Source organism: Macaca nemestrina, chromosome 9 (genome assembly GCF_043159975.1).
Source record: "Macaca nemestrina isolate mMacNem1 chromosome 9, mMacNem.hap1, whole genome shotgun sequence".
Classification (NCBI taxonomy): domain Eukaryota; kingdom Metazoa; phylum Chordata; class Mammalia; order Primates; family Cercopithecidae; genus Macaca; species Macaca nemestrina.
Window position 1 is genome coordinate 92,870,257 of NC_092133.1, and position 18,830 is coordinate 92,889,086.

Sequence of the window (18,830 nt, forward strand, 5' to 3'; positions counted from 1 at the left end):
GACTAATATCTGGAATCTTTAAGGAACTTAAATCAACAGAATAACATAAATAACTCCAAGAAAGTGGTCAAAGGACAAAGGTCAAATAAACACTTCTTAAAAAGAAGACATACAAGCAGCCAACAAATATAAAAAATGCTCAACATCGCTAATCAACAGAGAAATGTAAATTAAAACAACATTGAGATACCATCTCACACCAGTTAGAATGACTATTATTAAAAAGTAAAAAAATGCCAACCAAGCAAAATCAAAAAAACAAAAACAAATATTGGCAGGGATGTGTTCTAGCCAAAGGTGGGGGGTGGGGGGGAGCGGAATACATATATATATATTCTAGCAAAAAGTCACCTGAACTTGTATCTTTATTTCAACACTATTAGCAATAGCAAATACATGAAATAAATCTAGGTTCTTATTACACTAGATTGGACAAAGAAGATGTGCATATATATCATGGAAGACTATGCAGCCATGTAAAAGAATGAAGTTATATTATTTGCAGCACCATGGTTGCAGTTGGAGGCCATTATTCTGAGTGAATTAATGCAGAAGCAGAAAATCAAGTACCAAATTTTATCACTTATAAGTAGGAGCTAAACAATAAATACACACAGACATAACAATGGAAACAATAGACACTGGGGACTCTGAAAGGTCAAATGGAAAGACAAATTTACCATTATGTTGAAAAACTAGCTCTTAGGTACTATGTTCACTATTTGGGTGATGAGGTTAATAGAAGCCCAAATCTCAACATGTTACCTTGCCTCTTCCCCTTCATTTATCATTCCTTGAAATGGATAATAAATGTATTTCATTTTCACAATTCATGACAGGCTTCTGAAAGTCAGAACAACCTTAACATCTGTTGACATGCTTGTATTTTAAAGAGCTTTACAGGCATATAATTTATATAATATAGTAATCCCATGTTTGAAGTGTAAATTTTCTAGCTTTTTAGTATGTTTATATCACGGGGAGGGGGGAGGGGGGAGGGATTGCATTGGGAGTTATACCTGATGTAAATGACGAGTTGATGGGTGCTGACGAGTTGATGGGTGCAGCACACCAACATGGCACAAGTATACATATGTAACAAACCTGCACGTTATGCACATGTACCCTAGAACTTAAAGTATAATAAAAAAATTGTGCAATCAGTTACAAAATAACTTTAAAATATTTCCACTTTTGAAAGAAAAGTGCACTCTATTTTCATTCTCTTTCCTTTAGCATGACAGATTTAGACAAAAATTAGTAAATTTTACATCTCTATACATAAGCCTATTATAAAGATTTATAACAAATGGAATAATAAATGATGTCATTTGGGTCTTTTTGTAACTTAGCTTAATATTTTTGTTACATTCCTTTTGAAGCATGCATTATTATGTAACTCTATCAAGTGGTAATGTTTGCATAGATAATTTATTATTTTTTCTTTTACAACTTGATAGATATTAGGTTGTATCTACTTGTACATTTTATAAATCTTGCTGCTCTGAGAATTCACATAAAAATCTTTTTATGGGTGTAGAAATTTCCTTTTACATACATACATGAGAATAAAATTTATGTTTTGTATGTTGATTATGTTCAAAATTTTGAGGAATAGCCAATTATATTTTTGTTTCAAAATGATTGCAATATTTACATTCCCAGTTCTAATGTATATGGGTTCCACATTCTCTGCATGTTTTCAACACTTATTGTCTCTCAGTTATAACCATTCTAGTGGCTGTTCACTACTATTTTATTGTAATTTGATTTGTATTTCTCTCATGGCTGATACTGAACATGTTTTTACATAAAATTTGGCAATGTGTATATTTTCTTTGGAAAAATAAATTTATGTAATATGTATTTGTCCATTTAAATTAATTGCTTCATTATTGACTTGTAACAATTGTTTATAAGTTCTGGATATTATGGCCTAAACTGATATATTTAAAATTTGTTCTCTTATTAAACATCTTGTCTTTTCGTATTCTTCATGTAAATGTTTAAAAAATAAAACATTTTGGACAAGATACAATCCATTTTTTTTTTCCTTTTGATTATGCTTTTGGTGTTCTATTTTTCAAAGTTCTTACCTAAACCAAGATCACAAAAATATCTTTTTCCTATTGAAATTTCTTGGTATCTTTGACAAAATAAGTTTACCATATTAATGTATTTACTAATAGACTGACAATTTTATTCTACTGGTCTACTTAGATTTATCTTCATAATAGCACTATACTGTTTATCTACTGTAACACTGTAGTAGGAATTGATATTTTTAATATAAGCCATTGGATTATTTTTCAAATTTGTTGTATATATTTGGTTTTCTTTGTACATTCATATTTTATAAAAAGCTTGTCAATTTCTATTTTAAAACAGAATTGGGAATTTGCATTGAATCTAAATTTGTTGGTTATTTTAATCTAAATACTAAATATTGTTATTCTTAAACATTGGATAGCTCTCAATTTATTCAGTTTCTTCAATTTATTATTTAAAATATTTTCCTGTTATAATTTAAAATATTTTAGTGTAAATATGTTTGTCTTGTAGTTGTGATGTTAACTTGATTACGTTTTTAGTGAATTTGTTACATATTTTTATGTAGAAGAGTATGTATTGTGTAATAAAAGATCGTGCTTTTTTTCTAATCTGGATAATTTTGCTTATTTTTCTAGTTTAATTTTAGGGGATAATACCTCTAGTACAATGTTGATTAAAATGGTTTAAATTATTCTCTTGTTTCAGAACTTATAACTAATGCTCTAATTATTTCACTATTATTTATGTTAGCAGTAGGTTTTAACAGACGGCTTTAAGCAGGACTCAGATGTCTCTTTCTTTCAGTAGTTACCTGTGAATCTTATTACAAATGGATATTGGATTTCTCATCTTGTCTTTTTCTATGTCTGTTAAATAATTTCCCCTTCACTAAAGTATATTATGCAATACTTTGGTTAATTTTTGAATATTTTGCCAACATTGCATTTGTGAAAATATCCTTCTTTGTCATAATGTATAATCTTTTTTATACATTGTTGGATTCAATTTGTATTTTTGACAACCTATGTGTCTATATTCATACAAAATATTGGTTCATGGTTTTCTTTTATGCGTGATTCTTTTGTATGCTTTTTTATTGTGCTAATACTAACTAATAGATGAATTGGGAAATGTTACCTTTTCTTATATTGCTCTGAGTTTTTGTATATAATTTGTATTAATTCTTCATTAAAAGTTGATGTAATTTATAATTTAAGCAATTTGTCACTGAGTTTTTTTATGCAAAAACATTTTAATATTCTCAACATATAATTATTTATAAATTTTGTTTTTTCATATATGTCTATTTATATATTCAATTTTTTAGTTAACTTTTATAGTTTATACCTATCAAAATGTGTATTTCTATTTTGTAGTATTCATAAAAATATATTTTCTAGGCAGTTGGCATAAAAAACTCTGGAGTATCCAGAGGCAGTGGCTAATGCCTGTAATCCCAGCACTTTCAGAGACAGAGGTATCACCTGAGGTCAGGAGTTCCAGACCAGCCTGGCCAACATGGTGAAACCCAGTCTCTACTAAAAACAAATACAGAAAATTAGCCAGGCATGATGGAGAATGCCTGTAATTCCAGCTACTAAGGAGGTTGAGGCAGGATAATCACTTGAGCCCAGGAGGGGCAGGTTGCTGTGAGCCGAGATTGCAGCACTGCACTCCAGCCTGCGCAACAAGAGCAAAATTCCATCTCAAAGAAAACAAACAAATAGATAGATAGACAAACAAACACTCTGGAGTAATAATATAGAATAAGGCTGTAGCCCAATTAATGAATGACTTAAAATTTTCTGTGTTATAGGATGGAGAATATGACTATAACTGTGCTGTTTAAAACTTTTATTTACTGTTTGACAAAAATAAGTTACTGTATCTAAAGAAAATTATTGAAACTGCCATTTCACTTCAGAATTTATAAAGGCAGAATATGCCTACCTCTTATTTTTTAGCAACTTTTAGGTAGGCCAAAAATAAACTTTAATAAAAATACAAAATAATATTATATTTGAAGAATTGTTTGATAAAAGACAATTTTGTGAAACAGAGTTGCCATCACTTAGTATACACAATATTTTAGGTGTCATTCTAAGGTATTATTTATATGCTTAATACCTTAGAATTTAAACTTAATAGCCCAAAGATTCCTTGAGAAAAAAAAGTTTGCACGTTCTTGTTTATATTAGTTTATATTAAAATTTTCATTAAAAAATCAACTGTCTTGGCATACAACAAATGAATATAGATAAATAATGTTAAATAACTTTATTAGAAAGCTTAATTAAGGTATATCATTAAATGGTTAGCCTTTTTGACCAATAAAGAGAGAATGTACATTATTATCAAATATCAGACAAAGTATATTAAATGGAAAAACTTAAGGTCTAAAATACATCATTTAATTCACAATGGCAGAAATTCAGCAGGTCATAGATTTTGGCCACTGAAAATGACAATAGAAACCGTTAAATAAAGTGTAAGCAACAAATAATATTTAGCCACATGGACATTTCATTAAGATCTTCTTACTTCTGGATTAAGTGAAAAATTAAAATATTTTTTTATGGATTCAGGAAAAGTCTAATAAGGAAACACTGTGATTGCAGTCAAAAAGTTTAATATGAAATAATAATTCTACCAATATTAGCTTAATGCTATAGAAAAAAGAGTAATTTCTGGCCACCTATAGGTATTATTCTTTGTAGTAGAGTATTATTATTTCAGCAATGTGTCTAACATAAAATTAGATTTTTAATATAAAAATATGCTCCATAAATTATTTTTATCTTATGATATATTGGGGAATGGGGGTGTGTTCCACTTGGGATTTCTCAAGAGATGCTGATGTGCCACAAAAAAATACATGTGAAATGTTTTCATGAGTAGTAATGAATTGACGTTTGTGCTTTTTGGGAAAATATATATTTTTAAACGTCTTAAGGCAGGCAGCTACGATTTTCAGAAAAGTACAAGAATAACTAAAAATATGTGACATCTGTAGAGCAGGGTTTGAAAAAATAATTTCTTATGAGCAGAAACCAAAAGCATGCAGAAGTAATTACACTTACGTAACATAAGACAGACTTTAATTCAAAACCAGTAAAAGAAGACAAAGGACATTATGCAATGATAAAGGAACGAATTCAGCAAGAGAATTTAACCATTTTAAATATATGGGCACTCAACACCAGACCATTCAAATATATAAAGCAAATATTATTAGATCTAAAGAGAGAGATAGACTTCAATACATAATAATTGAAAACTTCAATACTACCCTTTTATCATTAGACATACCATTTAGACAGAATATTAAGTAACATTACATTTAAACTGCAAATTAGACCAAGTGGATCTAACAGACATTTATAGAACACTTCATCCGACAATGACAGAAGCAAATTTTTCTCATGAGTACATTAAACATTCTCCAAGACAGATCATATGTCAGGACACAAAACCAGTCTCAATAAATTTTTAATAGTCAAAACCATATCAAATATGTTTTCAGGCCACAAGGAAATAAAATGAGACTTCAATAACATGAGAAACTTTGGAAACTGTACAAATACATGGAAATTAAACAACATGCTCTGGAATGACCATTGGGTCAAGATAAAAATTAAGAAAGATATTTTTAAAAATTGTTGAAACAAAAATCAAAACACGATGTACCAAAACTAATGGAATACTGCAAAAAACCAATGGTAAGAAAGAAGTTTATAGCATCAAACTATATCAAAAAAAGTACAAAGCATTCTAATAAAGAATGTAATGTTTTAAATGAACCAAACCCAAAATCGATGGAAGGAAAAAAATAATAAAGATTAGAGCAGAACTAAACAAAATACAAACTAAACACACAATACAATCAACTTCACATAAATTGGATTTTCAAAAAGATAAGCAAAATTAACAACTTTCTAGGCTACCAATAAAAAGAGAAAATCCAAATAAATAAAATCTGAAATAAAAAAGCCATTACAACTGATATCACAGAAATACAAAAGATTATCAGAGATATTATGAACAACTATACACTAACAAACTAGAAAAACCTAGAGGAAATGAATAAATTCCTGGACAAATGCAGCCTACCAAGATTGAAATCAAGAAAAAATAGAACACCTGAGTAGATCAATAATGAATAATGAGATTGAATCAGTAATAAAAAGTCTCCCAACAAAGAAGAGTCCAGGCCTGGATGGCTTCACTGCCAAATTCTACCAAACTTTCAAAGAAAGTTAACACCAGTTCTCCTCAAACCATATCAAAACATTAAAGTTAAAAGGAAGAAATTCTCTCTAACTCATATTAGGCCAGCATTACCTTGATATCAAAATCAGACAAGAACACAAGACTGAAAGGAACTACAGGCCAATATTCCTGATATACATAGACATAAAAATTATCAAAAAATGCTAGAAAATGAAATTCAATAACACATCAAAAAATAATACAGTATGGTATGATCAAGTGGGATCTATCTCTGGGATGCAATGATGGTTCAACATATATAAATCAATGAACATTTGACATGACATCAACAAAATGAAGGGCAAAAATTTTATAATTATTTCAAACAATCAGAAAAGTCATTTGATAAAATTCAACAGGTCTTCACAACAAAAAAACTCAGCCAGCTAGGCATATCATAGAAGAAACATACCTCAACATAATAAAGATCATACAATCAAAGTCACAGCTAATACTATGCTGAATGGTGTAAAGCTCACAGACTTTCCTCTAAGCATGGGAACAAGACAAAGACAACTGTTTTCACTACTCCTATTTATTTTAGTACTGGAAGTTCTGGCCAGAGCTATCAGGTAAGAGAAAGAAATAAAATTCATTCATGAAAACAAACTCGAATTGTCTTTTTTTTTTTTTTTTTTTTTTTTTGGTAGATGTCATGATGTTATATCTAGAAAAACTTAAAAACTCAACAAAAAAACTATAATTTCCATACAGTTTTAGATAAAAAACCAACTAATAAAAATCCATAACATTTCCATACACTAATAACGAACTAAGTGAAAAAGAAATCAAGAAGGCAATTTCATCTACAATAGCTACAAAAATAAAATATTTAGTGAATACACTTAATCAATAAGGTGAAATACATCTAAAAAAATACAATAAAACTTTGATGAAAGAAAATGTAGAGGACACAAACAAATGGAAAGACATCTCATCTTCATGGAATGAAAAAGTTAATACCATCAAAATGACCATACTTACCCAAAGCCAGCTACAGATTCAATGCAATCTCTATGAAAATACTAACGCTGTTTTCACAAACATAGACAAAACAATCTTAAAATCTGTATGGAACATCAACAAAAAACCTCTTCAAATTATATCCCCACTGTGTGTTTATTGCAGCACTATTCACAATAGCAACGATATAACATTAACCAGTTTCCATCAATGAATAATTGGACAAATGCAATGTGGTAAACATGTGTGTGTATATATTTATGAACAGTGTTGGGCCATATAAATAACATGGATGGAAGCAGAGGTCATTAAGTTACGTGAAATAAGCCAGACATAGAAAGAAAATCTTTGCATGCGTTCTCTCATACGTGGAAGCTAAAAAGATGATCCTTATAGACACAGAGAGTAGAATATTATACGCCTGAGGCCCGGCACAGTGTGTGGGTGAGAAAGGGAATGAAAAGAGGGTGGTAAATGAATACAAACCCACAGGTGGAAAAGAATAAAATCTAGTGTTTAGTTGCACTGTAGGTTGGCCATAGTTAATTATAATGTATTTTATATTTCCTTGCTAGAACAGATAACTTGAAATGTTCCTGACATATAGAATGGATAAATGCTCAAAGTGATGGATACCACAATACCCTGACTTGATCAGTACACATTCTATACATGTAGCAACATATCGCATGTGCTTTATAAATATGTAAAACATTATGTAAATCAATTTTAAATCTACTTTTAGCAATTTCAAAATATATAGTGTATTTTTATTTATTAAACTCATTTTTTTTTGTACTAGATCTTTTGCCTCCTGTGTAACTGAAACTTGGGTACTTTTTGATCAACACCTTCCCTTTCTCCATCTACCTTCTTCCCTAGTCTCTCACACATTTTCACTCACATTAGGTGACATTTAAATTACAAAACTAATGGTTTTGGTATACAGCAAGAAAATAAACATAATTAGTGTTAAATAAATTTATTAGAAAGTTTGACTAATTAGGCATAGAAATAAATGGGAAGCGCTTTTGGCAGGAAAACAAAAGATAACCATTATTTTCAATTACCAGACCCAAGGATTTGAAATGGAAATGTTTAGGCCTAAAATATGTTATTGAATTTATGACAACAGAAATTAAGATCATATTTTCTGATCATTGTAAGTAACAGAAATTATTGGCTAATATGTAGCCAACAAATAATATCTAGCTACATTCAAATTTTATTAAGGTTTTAAAAATTAACTTCTGGGTTAAAAGGAAGATTCAAACTGAGACTGCATTTATGGATTAAAGGAAATGTTAATGAGGAAGAATATGATGAGAGCCAAAAACCTAAATTCAAATAAGTAATTTTGCCAATGTAAGATCATTTGCCAAAATGTAAGATCAGTTTTCTAATATTTAAAAAATTACACACTACCAATTTTTGTTACCTCATAGTATACTGGAGGAGAGCTGTCTTTTAAATGAGGTAACTAGGGTGTTACCAAGATGGTCGAATAGGAACAGCTCCAGCCTCCAGTTCCCAGTGTGAGCAACACAGAAGATGGGTGATTTCTGCATTTCCAACTGAGGTACTGGGTTCATCTCACTGGGGCATGTCACACAATTGGTGCAGGACAGTGGGTGCAGTCCAACAAGCGAGAGCCGAAGTAGAGCAAGGCATTGCCTCACCCGGGAACTGCAAGGGGGAAGGGAATTCCCTTTCCTAGCCAAGGGAAACTGTGACACACAACACCTGGAAAATGGGGTCATTCCTACACTAATACTGCACTTTACCAAGGGTCTTAGGAAACAGCACACCAAGAGATTATATTTAATGCCTGACTTGGAGGTCCCACACCCACAAAGCTCCCCTCATTGCTAGCACAACAGTCTGAGATCTAACTGCAAGGTGGCAGAGAGGCTGGGGGAGGGGCACCCACAATTGCCGAGGCTTAAGTAGGTAAACAAAGCAGTCGGGAAGCTCGAACTGGGTGGAGCCCACCCCAATTCAAGGAGGCCTGCCAGTCTCTGTAGACTCCACCTCTAGGGACAAGACACAGCCAAGCAAAAGGCAGCAGAAACCTCTGCAGATGTAAATGTCCCTGTCTGACAGCTTTGAAGAGAGTAGTGGTTCTCCCAGCACAGAGTTTGAGAGCTCAGAACGGACAGACTGCCTGCTCAAGTGGGTCTCTGACGCCCGAGTAGCCTAACTGGGAGACATCCCCCACCAGGGGCAGACTGACACCTCAAACATCCCATGGCCAGGTACACCACTGAGACAAAGCTTCTAGAGGAACAACCAGACAGCAACATTTGCTGTTCAGCAGTAATCACTCTTCTGCAGCCAATGCTGCTGATATTCAGGCAAACAGGGTCTGGAGTGGATCTCCAGCAAACTCCAACAGACCTGCAGCTGAGGGTCCTGACTGTTAGAAGGAAAACTAACAAACAGAAAGGACATACCAAAACCCCATCTGAACGTCACCATCATCAAAGACCAAAGGTAGATAAAACCACAAAGATGGGGAAAAAGTAGTGCAGAAAAGCTGATAATTCTAAAAATCAGAGCACCTCTCCCCCTTCAAAGGAATGCAGCTCCTCGCCAGCAACGGAACAAAGCTGGACAGAGAATGACTTTGACGAGTTGAGAGAAGAAGCCTTCAGACAATCAAACTTCTCCAAACTAAAGGAGGAAGTATGAACTCAGCGCAAAAAACTTAAAACCTTGGGAAAAGATTTGACAAATGGCTAACTAGAATAACCAATGTAGAGAAGTCCTAACACGACCTGATAGAGATGAAAACCATGACACGAGAATTATGTGACCAATGCACAACTTCAGTAACCTACTCTATCAACTGGAAGAGAGGGTATATCAGTGACTGAAGATCAAATGAATGAAATGAAGCGAGAAGAGAAGTTTAGAAAAAAAAAAAGTAAAAAGAAACGAACAAAGCCTCCAAGAAATATGGGACTATGTGAAAAGACCAAATCTACGTCTGATTGCTGTACTTGAAAATGACAGGGAGAATGGAACCATGTTGCAAAACACTCTGCAGGATATTGTCCAGGAGAACTTCCCCAACATAGCAAGGAAAGCCAAAATTCAAATTCAGGAAATACAGGGAATGACAAAAAGATAATCCTCGAGAAGAGCAACTCCAAGACACATCATTGTCAGATTCACCAAAGTTGAAATGGAGGAAAAAATGTTAAGGGCAGCCAGAGAGAAAGGTCGGGTTTCCCACAAAGGGAAACCCATCAGACTAATAGCGGATCTCTCGGAAGAAACTCTACAAGCCAGAAAAGAGTGGGGGCCAATATTCAACATTCTTAAAGAAAAGAATTTTCAACCCAGAATTTCATATCCAGTCAAACTAAGTTTCATAAGTAAAGGAGAAATAAAATCCTTTACAGATAAGCAAATGCTGAGAGATTTTTGTCACCACAAGGCCTACCTTACAAGAGCTCCTGAAGGAAGCACTAAAAATGGAAAGGAACAACCGGTACCAGCCACTGCAAAAACATGCCAAAATGTAAATACCATCAATACCAGGAAGAAACTGCATCAACTAATGAGCAAAATAACCAGCTAACATCATAATGACAGGATCAAATTCACACATAACAATATTAACCTTAAATGTAAATGGACTAAATGGTCCAATTAAATGACACAAACTGGCAAATTGGACAAAGAGTCAAGACTCATCAGTTTGCTGTATTCAGGAGACCCATCTCACATGCAGAGACACACATAGGCTCAAAATAAAGGGATGGAGGAGGATCTACCAAGCAAATGGTAAACAAAATAAAAGGTAGGGGTTGCACTCCTAGTCTCTGATAAAACATACTTTAAACCAACAAAGATCAAAAGAGACAAAGAAAGCCATTACATAATGATAAAGGGATTGATTCAACAAAAAGCGTTAACTATCCTAAATACATATATACCCAATACAGGAGCACCCAGATTCATAAAGCAAGTCCTTAGAGACTTACAAAGAGACTTAGACTCCCATACAATAATAATGGGAGACTTTAATACCCCACTGTCAACATTAGACACATCAACAAGACAGAAAGTTAACAAGGATATCCAGGAATTGAACTCTGCTCCAAGAGGACCTAATAGACATCTACAGAACTCTCCACCACAAATCAACAGAATATACATTCTTCTCAGCACCACATCACACTTATTCCAAAATAGACCACATAATTGGAAGTAAAGCACTCCTCAGCAAATGTACAAGAACAGAAATTATAACAAACTGTCTCTCAGACCACAGTGCAATCAAACTAGAATCCAGGATTAAGAAACTCAATCAAAACAGCTCAACTAAACGGAAACTGAACAACCTGCTCCGGAATGACTACTGGGTACATAATGAAAAGAAGGCAGAAATAAAGATGTTCTTTGAAACCAATGAGAACAAAGATACGACATACCAGAATCTCTGGGACACATTTAAAGTAGTGTGTAGAGGGAAATTTATAGCATTAAATGCCCACAAGAGAAAGCAGGAATGATCCTAAATTGACACCCTAACATCACAATTAAAAGAACTAGAGAAGCAAGAGCAAACACATCCAAAAGTTAGCAGAGGGCAAGAAATAACTAAGATCAGAGCAGAACTGAAGGAGATAGAGACACAAAAAGACATTTGAAAAAATTGACAAATCCAGGAGCTGGTTTTTTGAAAAGATCAACAAAATTGATAGACCACTAGCAAGACTAATAAAGAAGAAAAGAGAGAAGAATCAAATAGACACAATAAAAAATGATAAAGGGGATATCACCACTGACCCCACAGAAATACAAACTACCATCAGAGAATACTATAAACACCTCTATGCAAATAAACTAGAAAACCTAGAAGAAATTGGTAAATTCCTGGACACATACACTCTCCCAAGACTAAACCAGGAAGAAGGTGAATCCCTGAATAGACCAATAACAGGTTCTGAAATTGAGGCAATAATTAATAGTCTACCAACCAAAAAAAGTCCAGGACCAGAAGGATTCACAGTCGAATTCTACCAGAGGTACAAGGAGGAACTGGTACCATTCCTTCCAAAATTATTTGAATCGATAGAAAATGAATGATTCCTCCCTAACTCATTTTATGAGGCCAACATCATCCTGATACCAAAGCCTGGCAGAGACACAACAAAAAAAGAAAATTTTACACCAATATCCCTGATGAGCATCAATGCAAAAATCCTCAATAAAATACTGGCAAACCAAATCCAGCAGCACATCAAAAAGCTTATCCACCATGATCACGTGGGCTTCATCACTGGGATGCAAGGCTGGTTCAACATACACAAACCAATAAATGTAATCCAGCATATAAACAGAACCAAAGACAATAACCACATGATTATCTCAATAGATGCAGAAAAGGCTTTTGACAAAATTCAACAAAGCTTCATGCCAAAAACTCTCAATAAATTCGGTATTGATGGAACGTATCTCAAAATAATAAGAGCCATTTAGGACAAACCCACAGCCAATATGATACTGAATGGGTAAAAACTGGAAAAATTCCCTTTGAAAACTGGCACAAGACACGGATGCCCTCTTTCACCACTCCTATTCAACATAGTGTTGGAAGTTCTGGCCAGGGCAATTGGGCAAGAGAAAGAAATAAAGGGTATTCAATCAGGAAATGAGGAAGTCAAATTGTCCCTGTTTGCAGATGACATGAGTGTATATTTAGAAAACCCCATCATCTCAGCCCAAAATCTCCTTAAGCTGATAAGCAACTTCAGCAAAGTCTCAGGATACAAAATCAATGCGCAAAAATCACAAGCATTCCTATACACCAATAACAGACAGAGAGCCAAATCATGAGTGTACTCCCATTCACAACTGCTTCAAAAGAGAATGAAATACCTAGGAATCCAACTTACAAGGGATGTCAAAGACCTCTTAAAGGAGAACTACAAACCACTGCTCAATGAAATAAAAGAGGACACAAACAAAAGGAAGAACATTCCCTGCTCATCAATAGGAAGAATCAATATTGTGAAAAGAGCCATACTACCCAAGGTAATTTATAGATTCAATGCCATCCCCATTAAGCTACCAATGAGTTTCTTCACAGAATTGGAAAAAAACTACTTTAAAGCTAATATGGAATCAAAAAAGAGCCCACATTGCCAAGACAATCCTAAGCCAAAAGAACAAAGCTGGAGGCATCACATTACCTACCTGACTTCAAACAATACTACAAGGCTACAGTAACCAAAACAGCATGGTACTGGTACCACAACAGAGATATAGACCAATGGCACAGAACAGAGCCCTCAGAAATAATACCACACATCTACAGCCATCTGATCTTTGACAAACCTGACAAAAACAAGAAATGGAGAAAGGATTCTCTATCTAATAAATGGTGCTGAGAAAACTGGCTAGCCGTAAGGAGAAAGCTAAAACTGGATCCCTTCCCTACACCTTATACAAAAATTAATTCAACATGGATTAAAGACTGAAATGTTAGACCTAAAACCATAAAAACCCTAGAAGAAATTCTAGGCAATACCATTCAGGACATAGGCATGGGCAAGGACTTCATGTCTAAAACACCAAAAGCAATGTCAACAAAAGCCAAAATTGACAAATGGGATCTAATTAAACTCAAGAGCTTCTGCACAGCAAAAGATACTACCATCAGAGCGAACAAGCAACCTACAGAATGGGAGAAAATTTTTGCAATCTACTCATCTGACAAAGGGCTAATATCCAGAATCTACAAAGAACTCAAACAAATTTACAAGAAAAAAACAAACAACCCCATCAAAAAGTGGGCAAAGGATATGAACAGACACTTCTCAAAAGAAGACATCTATGCAGTCAACAGACACCTGAAAAATTGTTCACCATCACTGGCCATCAGAGAAATGCAAATTGAAACCACAATGAGATACCATCTCACACCAGTCAGAATGGCAATCATTAAAAAGTCAGGAAACAACAGGTGCTGGAGAGGATGCGGAGAAATAGGAATAATTTCACACTGTTGGTGGGACTGTAAACTAGTTCAACCATTGTGGAAGACAGAGTGGCGATTCCTCAAGGATCTAGAACTAGAAATAACATTTGACCCAGTGATCCCATTACTGGATATATATATAAAGGATTATAAATCATGCTACTATAAATACACATGCACATATATGTTTATTGTGGCACTATTCACAATAGCAAAGTCTTGGAACCAACCCAAATGTCCATCAATGACATACTGGATTAAGAAAATGTGGCATATATACACCATGGAATACTATGCAGCCATAAAAAGGATGAGTTCATGTCCTTTGTAAGGACATGATGCAGCTGGAAACCATCACTCTCAGCAAACTATTGCAAGAACAGAAAACCAAATACCACATGTTCTCACTCATAGGTGGGAACTGAACAATGAGAACACTTGGACACAGGAAGGGGAACATCACACACTGGGACCTGTTGTGGGGTGTGGGGATGGGGGGGGATAGCATTAGGAGATATACCTAATGTAAATGACGAGTTAATGGGTGCAGCATACCAACATTGTACATGTATACATATGTAACAAACCTGTACTTTGTGCACAGGTACCCTAGAACATAAAGTATAATAAAAATAAATAAATGAACTAACTAAGGTTTTGTTACGAGATGCTGTCATCTACAACAGAATATATATATGGTTTTCCTCATGTGTACACTATTGATATTTGTGCTTTTTGAGAAAATACAATACACATTAAAAACATTAATTCAGAAAGCTAAAATTCTTAGAAAGTCATAAGAATTCTTAAAATGCTGAATAGAGTTGAAGGGAGAATATTATAATCTCTCAGGTATATAACTAAAATAAAGAAACAATCCAGAAACAACTCATCATGCTAAGGAGCAAGTGCTGCTCTTAGATATGGGTGACTATTATGATGCCAAATCCATGCAGGTTGTCCGACTTCCCATAATGCATATGGAAAAAAAAAGTCTTAAACTTATGGCAGATCTCAAATCTGAGAATCAAATTATAACTTACCTTGCACACAGAGAAAAAAAGTTACTAGAATGAGTGTCAGAAGAAATTCAATACATTAAAAAAAAGTAAAAAATAACATGGAAAGAACAAGAAGTTACAAGCTTAAAACATTATATTCAGCCAAATGGAGGATAATTACAAATAAAACAAATCAATTTAATACTCAACATATAAGTTAAAAATTAAAGTATTATCTAAGCTGATGAGATTAGTGAACAGAAATTAGTGAACGTAATTATTACAGTCCAATAGAGTAAAAGGAGAAAAGGTAATAGAAAACACAAATATAATTATACATACATGAAGAGTAGAAGTAGAAGAATGAGAAACAAAACAAATATAATTGTTTCTGTAAAATATATTTTAAAATGAATAGCAATAGTTGGCTGGTCGAGGTGGCTCACAGCTGTAATTCCAGTACCCTGAGAGGCTTAGGTGGGTGGATCACGAGGTTGGGAGATAGAGACCATCCTGGCTAACACGGTGAAATCCCATCTCTACTAAAAATACAAAAAAATTAGCTAGGCGTGGTGGCGGGCGCCTGTAGTTCCAGCTGCTGGGGAGGCTGAGGAAGGAGAATGGCATGAACCTGGGAGGTGGAGCTCGTAGTGAGTGGAGATTGCGCCATTGCACACAGCCTTGGCAACAGAGGGAGACTCTGTCTCAAAAAAAAAAAATATATAGCAATAGTCAAACAATTGGTAATTTATAAGTTTCTACAATTGAAAACATGAATCCTTGAATTCAGAAATTGTGAGTTCACAAAGGAAAAAAATAAATAATATGTAAAAGAAATCATAATCTGTGTAACACCAAAAATGAGGAAAACACTAAAAATTGGCAAGAGAAAAATACATAACTTTCAAAGATGAGAGAAAAATTCCACAGCTTTTGTAGAGCCAGAAACAGAGAATGAATACTAATACAGGTGAGTAAAATATTAAAGCAAGAATTAGATACTTAGCTAAAATACCTTAGTCAAAAAAAAAAGTCTAAGTTAAAATATTTTCAAAAGAAAACACTAAGTTTTTTGGTTACAAATAAGAGCTTCTTAAGAGTACACTTCAAGAAGAAAGAAATGCTTTTTGTGTATACAGTTAAAAATTAAAGAGTATAACAATTAAAGAGTAAGAGACTTGATTTGGGAATATCAAAACCTGGTGGACTTTGAACTAAGGAAACCAAATAATTCTTGGTAGCCTGAAATTCAAAAGCATTTAGATATGAAATTACAATTTTACACATTGTACTTAAGTCAGATGAAAATCCTGTGCTACTTCAATAATTTAACTGATGAAGGAAAAATCTGTTTTCAGAGGATTATTTTTCTGTTATGATCTTATTAAAAATGATGTCTCTTTGAATTTATTTTTGCAGAACATTGATTATTCCTTTATCAATTGATTTGTACAAAAGGACAAATTGATCTGTACCAAAGAACAAACGTAAGCCTAAAGATGGACCGTGAGCCTTTGGATATCTGGGGTAACTGAGTTAAAAACCTACCACATGGTTAAGGAAGATAAAATAATGATGTCCACTGAGCCCATGATCACAAAGCAACTCACCAGCAGCAGGATGGTATGGGTGGCCCTTTTCTCTGGGGAGGGACTGGAGCAGAGGCTGGGGCTGTGAAGGTGCTGAGATCACCTCTGATGGTTAAACAAGAGTATCACCATGCACACAATTGCGAGCAACATAATTTCTACAAAGTAAACATTCAGGGAAAATGCCAGAATAAAAATCAGTCCCTTGATTATAGAGATTATCTGGGAAAATGAGCAATATTTACTTGTCAGTATTTATTTGTCAGTTGCCTGGTCTGTGTCACTTGAAGTAAGCTACTGTATACATGATCGTGTTACTTCTGGAAAATAAATTGAGGAACCAAAAAAAGAAGAAAACATGGATAATGTAACTTATGGATTTATGCTTAACTCTTGACAACCAGGAGGTGCTAGGATTGATGGTGATGGCCTGGAGAGTGCTCAGGAGGCAGGAGGTGCAGATGGAGAGGCCCCCTTGTCACTCTGCTCAGGTGGAATTACACTTTACATCTGAAGTCATTCCAAAAATGAAGTGACTCAAAAACATCTAGAGAAAACAAATCCATTACTATGAGAAGCATCACTAGGTGAATAAAGGCCAAGTGGCAGGTGATCAGGTCATGGGGACTTAGGCTTGTTATTCAGAAAGAATGTGAAGATGTGGAGGAAAAAAACAAACAAACAAACAAACAAGACAGTGTTGGTGGACTCCAATGCCAGCTTGGAAATAAAAGGGATCTTTTAATGATAACATAAGTGGAAAGTGGGTTCTTCCAAATGGCAAAGAGAAAATCTATTTTGTATATCTAGGAAAGAAAGACTTCATGTCATCAGTGTTTATTCTTTAGTAGTCGATATCATCACAAATCATCTTCATTTTTTACATTATCCTCCTACCCTTGATAAACCTAGACTATCTCATATGACTTCTTGATCATTCAGCCTCTACATTATTTTCTACACCAAATTGTGTATGTAATAATTTAATAATTATTATTACATCATACATGTATTAATATTTGTCTCACCAAGCCATCCACAATTATGACCTTATAAAATGTACACTATCTATACTCTAATTGTACCTGGGTCTCCCCTTTTAGACATTATACTTTTGTTTTATATTCTCTCACTTTATATTGATGCTGTTAACATATAAAATTATCCAATTATATGTGTATAGTTTATGTGAACTTGGTAGAATTTTAAGCTAATATGGAGAAAATTACCAAAGCAAACAGTTGAAAAAATCTTTCTAAGATGCCATCATTGCCGGGCGCGGTGGCTCACGCCTGTAATCCCAGCACTTTGGGAGGCCGAGGCGGGCGGATCACAAGGTCAGGAGATCGAGACCACGGTGAAACCCCGTCTCTACTAAAAATACAAAAAATTTAGCCGGGCGCGGTTGTGGGCGCCTGTAGTCCCAGCTACTCGGGAGGCTGAGGCAGGAGAATGGCGTAAACCCGGGAGGCGGAGCTTGCAGTGAGCCGAGATCGCGCCACTGCACTCCAGCCTGGGCGACAGAGCGAGACTCCGTCTCAAAAAAAAAAAAAAAAAAAAAAAAGATGCCATCATTTTGACACTTTCCATTCTCTGTATCTCTTTCACATTTCTGGACCCTAATTACTACACTGAACTCACCATTATAATTCATAATATCCCCGTTTTTCATCAGAAGACTAGCAATCTTGATCTGATGTGTAACTTTGTATGCCCATTGCCATGAAATATAATATATTCCTAGTATCTGAGAAGTAGAACGTAAACATCTTTGGAGGGCATTGTTGTGCTTACCAAAACCCTCTTAGCTATACCACCTAAAAATGGCCCTGTGTCTTTCTCAGTTTAGTTTCCATCTAAGAGATTCTTTATGTAAATTCATTTCAACACATCCGCGTATTTCTGATGTCCATCACTGACTTTTCAAGAGAGTAAACACTACTTGCAATAACTTTATGAAAA

The 18,830-nt window shown here is 34.3% G+C and overlaps 1 long non-coding RNA gene across 1 annotated transcript in view; it reads right to left on the reverse strand.

Moving 5' to 3' along the window:
- LOC139356336 (uncharacterized) overlaps nucleotides 1-18,396 on the reverse strand; it is a 66,882-nt gene extending 48,486 nt beyond the window's left edge. Inside the window, exon 1 of the long non-coding RNA XR_011608034.1 lies at nucleotides 16,890-18,396. This is a non-coding gene — a long non-coding RNA (uncharacterized lncRNA). The remainder of the gene's footprint in view (nucleotides 1-16,889) is intronic.
- Between the last annotated feature and the right edge of the window lie 434 nt (nucleotides 18,397-18,830).